Here is a 12,757-nt window from a genome sequence, read left to right on the forward strand (position 1 = left end):
ATATAGGAAAAATGGAAGGCGATTTTTTCAATAATATAATATGTATATATAATTTTTTGGCGAATCTCTCACCAGGCATGGCGAATATTTTATTCAATTATAAAATCTTGTAAGATCTTGGTATTACCATGGCTCAATACCATGGGTCATCATAAACCTGGAGCCTAAAAATTACTATTAGTAATTTATAAAAATTAATAAAATTAATAGTTGATTTTTATTTTATTTTTTATTTTAACCAAGCTAAAATGTTTAACATACATTAAATTACAACATCCATTTTTACTCTTGATCCACCCTGAGAGGGATCAAATATTTTTTCACTCTATGCTAGTTTGCATATCACGATATTTGATACCTCTCGGGGGTTAGTAGATCTAGAGTAAAGATGGATCTATGCTGGTTTAATTCCCCCATTTAAATAGGTTTTGAATACCATGGGTCAATACCATGTGCCATTTTTATTTCTATTAATACTAATATTAGGGTTAATAATGTTTTTTTGCATGGTATTAATATATAATTTTTTGGCGAATCTCTCACCAGGCATGACGAATATTTTACTCAATTATAAAATCTTGTAAGATCTTGGTATTACCATGGTTTAATACCATGGGTCATCATAAACATGGAGCTTAAAAATTACTATTAGTAATTTATAAAAATTAATAAAATTAATAGTTGATTTTTATTTTAACCAAGCTAAAATGGTTAACATACATTAAATTACAACATCCATTTTTACTTTTGATCCACCCTGAGAGGGATCAAATATTTTTTCACTCTATGCTAGTTTGTATATCACGATATTTGATACCTCTCGGGGGTTAGTAGATAGATCTAGAGTAAACATGGATCTATGCTGGTTTAATTCCCCCATTTAAATAGGCTACATACTAGGTGAATACCATGGGTCAATACGATGTGCCATTTTTATTTTTATTAATAATAATATTAGGGTTAATAATATTTTTTTGCATGGTATTAATAACAATCTAGTCCATGGTATTTGTCACATAGTATTTTGCCCATAGGTTTCACCTAAATATAACACATTTTTTGAGTGTTCCTAAATATAAGGTGACTTATGGAGTAAATATAAAAAAATGTTTTATTTGTTTACCATACCTCTCGTTTATTTATATTTTTATTAATTTACCATACCTCTTTTACAAATATGGTATTTGGCCCATAGGATTCACTTAAATAAAACCTCTTTCTTGAGCCTTCATAAATAGAATGAGGGTTATGGACTAAATATAAAAAGAGGTTTTATTTATTTACCATACATCTAGTTTATTTATATTTTTATTTATTTACCATACCTTTTGAGTAAGTATAAAAAGACGTTTTATTTATTTACCATACCTCCACTTTACTTATATTTTTATTTGTTTACACCCTTGCATGTATATAAGGTGACTTATGGAGTAAATATAAAAAATGTTTTATTTATTTACCATACCTCTCATTTATTTATATTTTTATTAATTTACCATACCTCTTTTATAAATATGGTATTTGGCCCATAGGATTCACTTAAATAAAACCTATTCTCGAAAATGGGCGAATGGATTCACTTAAATAAAATCTATTCTTGAAAATGGGTGAATGGAAGGTTGTAACTCCTAATTTCAAGGGCTAAATTTACCTTTTTTACCCTCTCCCTTAAAATAAGGTGGGCTATTTGAGGTGATTTGTAAAAATGTTCTATGATACAAAATATTCGCCCACTAAAAAGTTAAAACCCCTTAATTTCACCAAAGGGCGAACATTCGCCCCTAAAATTTTGTATGTCTGTAGAGGAGGAGCATATTTTACATCTAACTCATTTGGATGAAACTCGGTGCAATGTGGCTTTAGCCAATGAAGCCCATAAAAGACGCATCAAAGCACAATATGACAAAAGTTTCAAGCCTAGAGTCTTTTTAGAAGGATATCTAGTTCTTTTATATGACCAAGAGGTCGATAAGTTAGGTCTAGGAAAGTTCTACCCTATGTGGTTGGGCCCATACATTGTCAAGTGTGTCCTTGTAAAAGGGGCCTATGAGTTAGTAGTACTCGATGGAGTTCCACTGGCATAGCCTAGAAATGGGTTGTACCTCAAAAAATACTATGCTTGATCCCATGCATAGTACACTGGGTACATACTATCTATAGGTGTGTTGAGTGTGTTTTCAGTGTGTTTTTCAGAGTTTCCCATGGTTTCTGTTGATTCATTTTACTTTTGGATTGTAGATTTAAACCTCTCTCAAATTGTATATTGGTTACTCTAATGGTGCTAGCTATAGTACTCGGAACCTATGCTCCGCAGCATAGGATATCCTTGCTCCAAATGGCGAGCTAGTCACCATGCAAGCGATTTTCATTGATTGCTTAACTAACAACATCGTTGAGTATACTGCAGTGGTTGAGCTACTTTCTAATGCTATTTCACATGGTATCTGCCATATAGTCATCAAGCTTGACTCACAGATCATAGTACTACAACTCACTAATATCTATTCAGTGAGAAATCCTGCCATCCTTCACATGGTTTTGAGAGTGCGTCTTTTGGAAAGACATTTCGATTTCATACGATATGAAAATATTTCTAGAAATATGAACACATTAGCAGATGCCCTAGCTAATTTTGTTTTAGATAGACATTTGCAATGAATGTAAATAACTTTCAATTCACATCACATCATATTGAAAGCAGAATAAGAACTAGGAAACACTGAATATATATATATATATATATATATATATATATATATATATATATATATATATATATATATATATATATATATATATATATATATATATATAATAAGTTTAGTTTTACAAAATGTGTGCCCCAAGAGGCATACGGCTACATCGCCAATATAAAAACTACATGCAAATATCTAAGCAGACAAATAAGTGTTGCTCATGATAAAACAACACTGCATGAACTATCTTATGCATTAATCGACTAATATGACTAGGCACTCTGATAGTGTGTCATTTTAGTCACAATGGAACTTGATAGGCTACGATCTCATCAATCCCATGTGTTAGTCCCTCCATGTGGTGACCCACCTCTGATAGGATCTCGACTACCTCAAGATCCCATAGTGCAACCCATCCTACCGTAGTGACCTATACTGGTACCACTGCCTCCTCCTATGGTTGTATCTATGTGCGACAAATATATGTAGCACCTACTGGTCGAACATGTTCGATATCTACATTAAAACATCAAATAGTTTAGTCTCAGAATCATAAGAAAACACAAAAAATAATCATAAAACTTTCAAAAAATTAATGGTCGAAGTATCTTACCTAAAGCATCCCATTGCTCACCCTCAGGAAACTCGAGCTCAAGATCATCATGGAAATCCATCCCTATGTAAGGATAATCATCAATAATGATGAAATTTCTATGTATCCACCCAAATAAGGCTAGTGAAAATCAAATCACTGATGGACCTGCATGTCAGCTCATGTGGTCTATCCACCTCCTCATCTGTGGAATCCTCGGATCAATGGGCTCAAGGAAAACTTTCTGAGGCTGCACTAATGGTACTTGCTCTAGAGAAAAAGAGACTAATATCTCACCATAGATGAGGTTCTTCAACTTCCCCTCCTATACTTTAGTAATATGTTCCTTCAAATTCACCAAGACACCCTTGCTCCAGTTGAATATTGTCGGCTCTGGACACTCTATCCCATACTAAATGTATGATTTACACACTAAATGTAGTGTTGAGCTTCCTGTGAATGTTGCAATAATTAATAGTATCATTCTCAAAGGTAATTGGGTCACATCGTTTATGCTAATATTTCCATCCCTAGTAGCAAGGGCTCAATGTTTGCAATAGGTAGCGATATAGTCTTTCACTGTCTCATCGCAACTTCTTCCACATAGAAGAGAGATGGGGGCACCTCTCTTTGAAAATCCCATTAGTAAGTAAATATCCTCTACCTATACCTTGAGTATATTCTCCCCAAACATGAACACTTGTGCCTGAATATCCCATGAACAGACAAGGTATTTCGACAACTCTACCTATTGCCTCATACTAGGAAGCTAGAATAATATCTATAACCCACAGTTTTTGAGCACCTGGATGGTAGCAAGGTCATTTTCTGCATTCAAATATTGTTCCTCATGGTCTCTTTCTCTTCAAATGAATTCCATTTTGTGTTAATGGGTACTTGAAATATCAACAAGGAATCCATTAGTGTCTTTCCCATGCAAAAAATCATACAAAATTTAAGGTAAAACTGAAAGAAATCTTGAAGAAAAGCGCCCAACACAGCCTAGTAGTGCTTTCGAGAGCATTACAGGCCTCTGTCTTTAGTCTTTCTTTGCCTAGGTGTAATGCCTTTTTCGACATCGAGGGGGTGCCTTTGGTCCGAGGGAGTTTTTATGAACCCCAAGTGCCTCAAAACCTTGAAAAGTTTTCATGAAAACACAAAAATGAACCATGGAAAGATAGAGAAACATTTTAGTTCTTATCTGGAAGCAACGACAATTGAAATGATTCCCTAGATTGGTCAAAATCAGCTACATAAGAATAAGGGCAAAAGGGATCCAAATACTCACTGTTAAAGGTAAAATGTGAAATAGTGAAAATGAAAAGTCATTTTTAATATTTATGGTAATTTTCTCATTATTTTAATCCATTTTTAGTATTTTTACCTAGATATGCTTAATTTTTACTATGAAACATATATGTTTAATCCTTCTTGTGGTGTTTTGAGTAGGTTGACAGCTGTTAGCAGGTTTTTTATTATGTTTTGAACAAGTTATTTTGACCAAAGAGTATAGTTTTATATCTTTTTCAGGATCTATAAACCTACTAAAAAGGAACCCCCTCGAGTCCTCGTTTACCTCTTTTCAAACTCCCAAAATATGAAAAAATTGCTAAGAAGTTCTCTTTTCGAACTCGTAAAAGTAAATGAAAAGACGTCTACTCAATATAAGTTTAACCCTTTCTGGACTGAGATAAACTAACTACAAGAAAGGAATACCTTAGTCGAAGATGGCTAAGAGGTTCTCTTGGGTATTGTTTTCTACGTTTTTGGATGTAAGGGACTACTTATGAAAAGGTACATTTGGAGTTTTCTTTTTCACCTCTTTTTGAAGCTCTCTAAACATGAAAAGGATGTCGAGTTTTACCTTTGCTGGAATCGTTAAAACATCAAACAACATTGGAATTGTTGCACATAACAAGGTCGAACCACTCCTTCTCAAGTTTTTTTAAATATACTTGGAGGGATTCATCCAAAGGATGAACTTGCAGAACAAGCATATGTTACCCTCCCCAAGCTTGTTAAAAAATAAATAGGTATTGATCAGTATGGTTGGGGAAATTGGGAAAACAAGGGATTCTATTTTTCTAATGGCAATGAGTCATTCTTGAACAAGACACTCTTCCACTTCATCTTCATGGATGTTGGGTGGGGTAATATTCTTGTATTTTGGTTATCATATTGTTTCAAAGCCTCCATTTTAGTTTTGGATCAATGTTCTAACTCCATTCAGTGTCACTAGTGTGTTCAAGAGAAGCCATTTAGTTGATATCTACTACAATACTCTTAAGCATTAATTTCATGTCTGCCATTCCTGATCCAGTTCCATATCAACATCATTCTAATCATTCTGTCTTAATAATCATACCCATTTTGTGTCGTTGATGGGGGATACATTGAGGCCCTCCTGCAACGGGTTACTTCTTGTTGACATCAGCACATCATCTAGGAATTTGACTTATAAACACACCTTTGGTCCCTTTGTGCTTGCATACATCAATGGGAACTTTCCTCACTATTGGTGACAAGTTTGCATTAATGGTCTTCAACCAAAAGATTATATATGGTGTTCGACATCAACTCATTAATTCACACCATGCAGATTGTATTATAGAACCTTGAGAGCCATTAACATCATCGGTGGTTTATCTCATGTCTGTTAATGGCTTACATCATTAACCGGTAATCAGATGGTGTCTACCATGTTCAACTCCAACTCGTTGATTCATATGGTTAGGCTCATAAATTGGTTGGTTGTGTGAATGAGATAGAAGAACCCAGATATAGTTTCATCCATCTAGGCTACAATTTTAGGAGCTATACAAAGAACACAACGTATGATGGTTGTGATCATATAGACAATCATCTACTCATGGGTCCACCAGTTGCATATATGGACACGTATTTTGATCATTATACACGTTATGTTATCTTATGCGCTCAGTATGGGTATACCTCCATTAGCAAACAAAGATGGCATGTTGTAAATGTATTGTAATAGATGAAGCTTGCTGGTTTTCCTTGATCCTGACTTGTCACAAGGTAAATCACTTCGGTCATTAGTCATCATCTCTAACTTTGCGCTTTAAGGGGCATTCTATTATAGGTTATTTTGTCACATCCGATCAGTGAGGCTCCTAATGGGATCAATCAACATCCTATTCCCCCTTGTCACAATATTGCAAAAACCCATAAGCATATTCCTTCCATCCCCCAGAATTTCATCCCTAAACTACATCATTTAAGCCAGTTTTAGGACTAATGCTCCATGCATGCCTACTGGGGTACAATCACCTATAGGTTTCTCCACTATGGCCTATGTTGGTCACCAACAAGTTGCTCCCCTTTACACCTGTGTTGGTTCTAGAAATCCCGGAGATTGGGATTTTGGAAACTTCCCCTTCTAGGTGTTTCTAGAATTTGTTTCAACTACTTACCTTTGATAAAACATTCAGATCCTATCCTTCCCTAGTTTGGAGTTTTCACCACTTATCCTTTGATCATATCCCTCCATCATAGGTGGATCTGAAACCCTAGATTGGTAATTGGAAAAGAACTTCCAACTTATCCTACTTCTCTATATATTCCCAGCCTTCTATGTGGTTGGGGGTTGGATTTTGGAGAGTGATTCTGCCCTTATGCTACTACATTGAGTGGTTATTATCTCATGAATTTAGGGTGATTGGAGTTGCATATTGTGAAAAGGAAAGGAAAATTCAAGAACTTGGAGGAGCTCTTCTACAATATCAACTTCTACTTATGGTTGTAATCTCCTTCCATTTACATTAATGCAAAGAATTCATTGTTTTCCTATATGTGATTTTTTTATTTCATATATTTCAATACCATCTTGATCTATTGAATGAAGTATTTAGATGATATTTCATATATCTCATGGTTTCTTGTATTGTGTTATCTGACTATGCAGGTTCTAATTTTGGCATTTAGAGCTAGAATTGGAGCTTCCAAGCTAAAGAAGGAGCGAAGTATGCCAAGGATTTTAGGTATGCCTCACTTTGCCACCTATTTACTTTAAGGAGAAGCATTATGTTCCTTGTTTCTCTGTTGTTCTAGGTTAGCCACCGACCTAGGGGGGATACTTTTCTTCGCAATCATAAATCTCGTTTAACAGCTAGGAACCTCTAGTTCTTGTCCTATAAGTTGTTCTCCTATTGAAGAGAGGAAACTTACTCCTTCTATTCGGGATGTAGATTCTTCGACTATAGCTTTGGTAGAGGAAATTAGTGAATATTTTGTTTGAATTTCATATCTATGCAGCTCAAGAAGTTTATGTCTACCTGCCAATGATGGAATGCAAATAGGAGTGGATGGTGTGGAACTGAATGGTCTAGCCAGGGTGAGTGGTGATGATGGAATTGAAATTATAGCTCTACTTACAAATCTACCCCTAGAATCCATTTCACTATGCATAAATGTTTTTTACCATACTTTAATTATGAATTTAAAAAATTGAATGTACCTAAAATGATATGCAAATAAAAAATAGAATCCTATATACACCTTCCTGGCAACGACACCAAAATGTTGGGTAATTTAGTTATTAAATTACTTCATCAATTTTCAAACAAGGTTCATGTACTTGTGAGATGAATGTGCACTATATATGTTAGGATTATTTCTAAGAATGAAATTAACCTAAGAAAAGATAAATGTTTTTTATGAAATTTAGAGAATAGTTATGCACATGTTATTTCAATTTAGAGTTATATCAAATCCTAATCAAGCAAATTGAAATTCGCTATTTTACATAAATTGAAAATCTATCTAAATCTCAGAATTCGATCTTACTTCTAATGGCATGAAAGGTAATTCTAGAAACCAAATTTCAAGAAAAACATTCTAGTTCTATTTTGCATAATTGAAAAAATTCTACACTATCTTGTAGAAAAAACTTCTACAATTAATTGTAGTAATGAAATTCTATGCTAATTTCATGAAAGAGAAATGACAATAAAATTGATCTAATTCCTACTTACAGAAAGAATATGAATTCAAGAATCATAATTTCTTTTAGTGATTTCCTTTTTATGAGTACTCTGCAATCAAAATGAAAATTATCAAAAATGTAAATATGATGAAAAAATAATTCTTAAAAGAAACTACAGTGCTATGAGCAAGTCAAAAATGAAAAAAAAATATACCAAAACTTCACATCTCGACAGGGGCCTTCCTGTGAGTGCAGGTCATTTATCAATCGTAAGATCTCTCATGCACGCATTGAGTATAGAGTAATTATATTAAGTTGGAACATAGTACGACCAGTATTCACAATAAAAAAAAATTATAAATTTAATATCTGAACTTCTTTTTTTCAGGTCTCAGCCTACAACCTTTATACAAACTTTAGAAAATTATTTTTAAGAGATTTAAGCTGACACGAAATGAGCTAATTTGACATCTACGAGATAGATTCACTTTGAAACTTGATATTTTTATGACTTGCTACTGAAAGAGCAAGTCATAGCGATTCATATCGATCTATATCATAACAACTGAATAAATCTTGAACACAGTCGCTTGATGTTGTCCTATTCCTCTACTACCTTTACTTGACTGGTACATGTTATTCTTATAATTTGACTCTGAATTTGAATTTTAGGTTTCTCAATCCTCTTAGCTTTCCAAGTTATGTTGATAGGTGGTTATCCATATGGTGGAAATTTTTCATCTACAAGTAGTCTTCATCCTCTTATTGAAATGCTGCAACCTGTCTAACCATGAATATTATTGTGGAAACAAACATTAGCTACATAATGTTTATGGCTCTGTCAGTGTAATAATGGTTTCGTTATAATTCATTAAGAAATAGAGATTCTAATTATGGATGATAATTACCTTTTTTAAGAGTTGAAATTGAATATAAGCATGCGAGATTTTTATAAAATGGTGACAAAAAGGTGAAATGAGATGGTAAAAGGATAGCTTAAATGAAACAATTTTAGGCTTCAACACATGGATACTACAGATGGAGAAATTCTTTGATCTACATGATGTGTCACACACACAAAAGGCACATATTACTTCTTTATATTTAGAACCCAATTAGATTGTGTGGTATCAATGGATCTTTTCTTGTAAATAAATTGTCACTTGGGACATTTTTATGGAGGAATTGATCACACATTATGAGGATACAAAGGGTGATACCTTATTTAGGAAATTGATAAATCTCAAGCAAAAGGGTTCAATGGCAGATCACATTGAGGACTTCCAATGATTGAATATCAAAGCAATTGATATTCCAAGGGTCATATGATTGATTTCTTCATAGGAACATTAAAGGATAACATCCAACATGGGGTTTTTCTTTGGGAATCTAGTTCATTGGAAAATGCATTTAGGGTGGAAAGAAATCTTGAAATAAAAATTATCGAAACAAGGAAGTATGGCACTAAGAAATATAAATATGGAAGTGTTTCTCCTAGCCTCCCACAACTTACAAGGTTGACATCACAACAACTGGAGGAAAAGAGGGAAAAAGGGGTTTGTTACATTTGTGATAGCAAATAAACTAAAGGTCATAAGTGTGTTGAGAAGAAATTATTTTACATATGTTATGAAGAGGAGGAATAAAAGGAACAACTAACACAAAAATAAAAGGATATACACCAAGAAGCAACCACGAAGAAAAAAGAAATTAATCCGAAAATATCTTGTAATGCATTGGTAGGAATTACTAATCCTCAAACTCTTAAGATAGAAGGATAAATCAAGAAGAAAAAGGTAATAATATAGATTGATTCGGATAGTAACCATAATTTTATTCATTGTAATATAGCCAAGGAATTGAATTACTTCCTATATCTAGCACTAGAGTGTCAAGTGATGGTTTCAAATGGAAAAGCTATAAATTTCTCAGGGAAGTGCCATAATATTAAGCTAACCATGGGGTAATATATATTGAATAATATAATGATTTAGATTCTAATGCGTCGTATTGATGTTATATTAGGAGTCCAATGGTTACAATCTTTAGGGATGATAGATTTTATTTTTCAGAAACTTTTCTTAATTTTTTTTTTGGGAAGGAAAGGAAATTGAATTAAGAGGTATCACAAGGAAATCGAGGAAGATAATAAGCTCTAATGGCATGACAAAGATTTTGAAAAAATGAAAACAAGGTGTAATTTCACAATTATTCTCACTCGATGTTCAAACATCGAAATCATCCATTTCTCTAGATCTCCAAAGAGCCTTGGACAATTATTCCAAGCTATTTGAAACTCCCAAAAGTATCCCACCTATTCGGGGTCTTGATCATGCTATTCACTTTATTCTAGAAAGTTTTTTTCCAAACATCAAACATTACATATATCCTTATGCCCAAAAGAGTGAAATTGAATGTATGATTGCATAAATGCTAGAGGCATGTATAATTCAACCTAGACAAAGTTCTTTCTCTTATCCACTAGTATTGGTACACAAGAAGGATGGATCATGGAATATGTGTCAATATTATAGAGAGCTCAATGAGCTCACTATTAAATATAAATTTCTCATTCCTGTCATTGATGAATTGTTGGATGAATTACATGGAGAAATTTACTTCACCAAGGTGGACCTTCATTCTAGATATCATCAAATTAGAATGAAGACAAAATACATTCCAAAAACAACATTCACAACTCATGAAGGTTGTTATCAATTTTGTTCATGCCTTCTGGACTTAATAATTCACCTTCCACATTTCAAGGTTTGATGAATTCCACTTTCAAGCATTTTCTTAGAAAATTTTTGTTAGTATTTTTTGATAATATACTAAGCTACAAAAAATCTTGGAAATATCATGTTTAACATGTTGACAAGGTGCTTAAATTATTGGAGGAGAAACAATTGTATGAAAAACCCTCAAAATGTTTATTTGGGATACAGGAGGTGGAATATTTGTGTCATTTTGTATCTCATGAGGGTGTTAATCTAGATCCTAACAAAATTAAATCCATAATGAAGGGAAAATCCTTGTAAACCTAAAGAATATTCAAGGATTTCTTGGGTTGATAGGATATTAAATATGGGAAAACAACAACACCTCTAACAACATTACTGAAAAAGATGCATTTTTTTGGACTCTAGAAGCAACTAAAGCCTTTGAACATATTAAATAGGAAATGTGCCAAGCTTCGGTCTTAGCTACACCAAACTTTACAAAATCCTTTACTATGGAATGTGATTCCTTACAAAATGGAATTGGTGTTGTTTTAATATATGAAGGAAAAATCATTGATTTTGAAAGTTGCCCAATCAAGGGAAAGTATTTACACAAAACTATTTATGAGAAGGAAATGTTTGTCATACTAAATTGCCTAAAGAAATGGTGCCCTTACATAATGGGAATAAACTTCAAGGTGAAAACAAATCATGTTAGTCTTAAATAATTTATGTAACAAATATTATCTTCAAAAGAGTAGAAGAAATGGGTAACAAATATGTTGGGTTATGATTTTGAAATCATCTACAAAAAAGGGAAGAAAAATGTTGTTGCATATGCACTCTGAACGAGGGATGAGGATGTAGAAGCATTTCTCTATGCCAATTCTATTATCCAACCTGATTGTATAACTAAAGCAAGGGATGAGTGGAAGAATTATAAAGACTTGACGAAACTTATTCAAAAGTTGCAACAAGATCCATTACATATTATACATTTATTTGGAGAAATGATTCATTGTGGTACAAAGATCACTTATTTCGATTTAAAAACTCCGAACTCAAACAAAATATTCTTTTGGAATTGCACACCTCTCTTTTAGGAGGGCACTCAGGATTTATGAAAAATTACCACAAGGTCAAGAAGGATTTTTTTTGGGATTCCTTTAAATATGATATTTAGAAGTTTGTAGCAGAATTTTGGTTTTCCAACAAAATAAAGTTGAGATAATTAAAATCCAGGGTCTGTTACAACCCTTAGCCATTCCAGGTTAGTGTTGGGAGGAGGTCTCCATGGATTTTATTATAGGTTTACCAAAGTCAAAAGGAAAGAGTGTCATCATGGTGATAGTTGATAGACTTACCGAGTATGCGTAGTGTTGTGCGCTATCTCATCCTTTCAAATCTAGTACAGTTTTTACTCCATTTATGGAAACAAATCAAAAGCTGCATGGAAACCCAAAGATTATTATAAGTGACATAGATTCCATTTTCTTGGAACATTTTGGAAAAAAATATTCTATTGTCTTGGTACTCAGTTAGCTCATAGCTCATATTATCATCTGCAATACGATGGAGAAATTGAGATACTAAACACGTGTTTTTAAGCATATGTTTGTTACCTTCTATCTGATAAATAAACATAATGGGTCAAGTAGTTACCTCTAAAATGGTGGCATAATACTTCCTTCCATACCACAATAAAAATGACCCCATTTATGGCACATTATGGCTATCATCCACCATCCATCACATCTTCTTTAAAAGAAAATTCTAAGGTTCAAGAAATGGAAGATCATAATGA

Source organism: Pinus tabuliformis, chromosome 2_2, assembly GCF_031772625.1.
Source record: "Pinus tabuliformis cultivar Carrire ecotype Pingquan chromosome 2_2, CPIR1, whole genome shotgun sequence".
In the NCBI taxonomy this organism is placed as follows: domain Eukaryota; kingdom Viridiplantae; phylum Streptophyta; class Pinopsida; order Pinales; family Pinaceae; genus Pinus; species Pinus tabuliformis.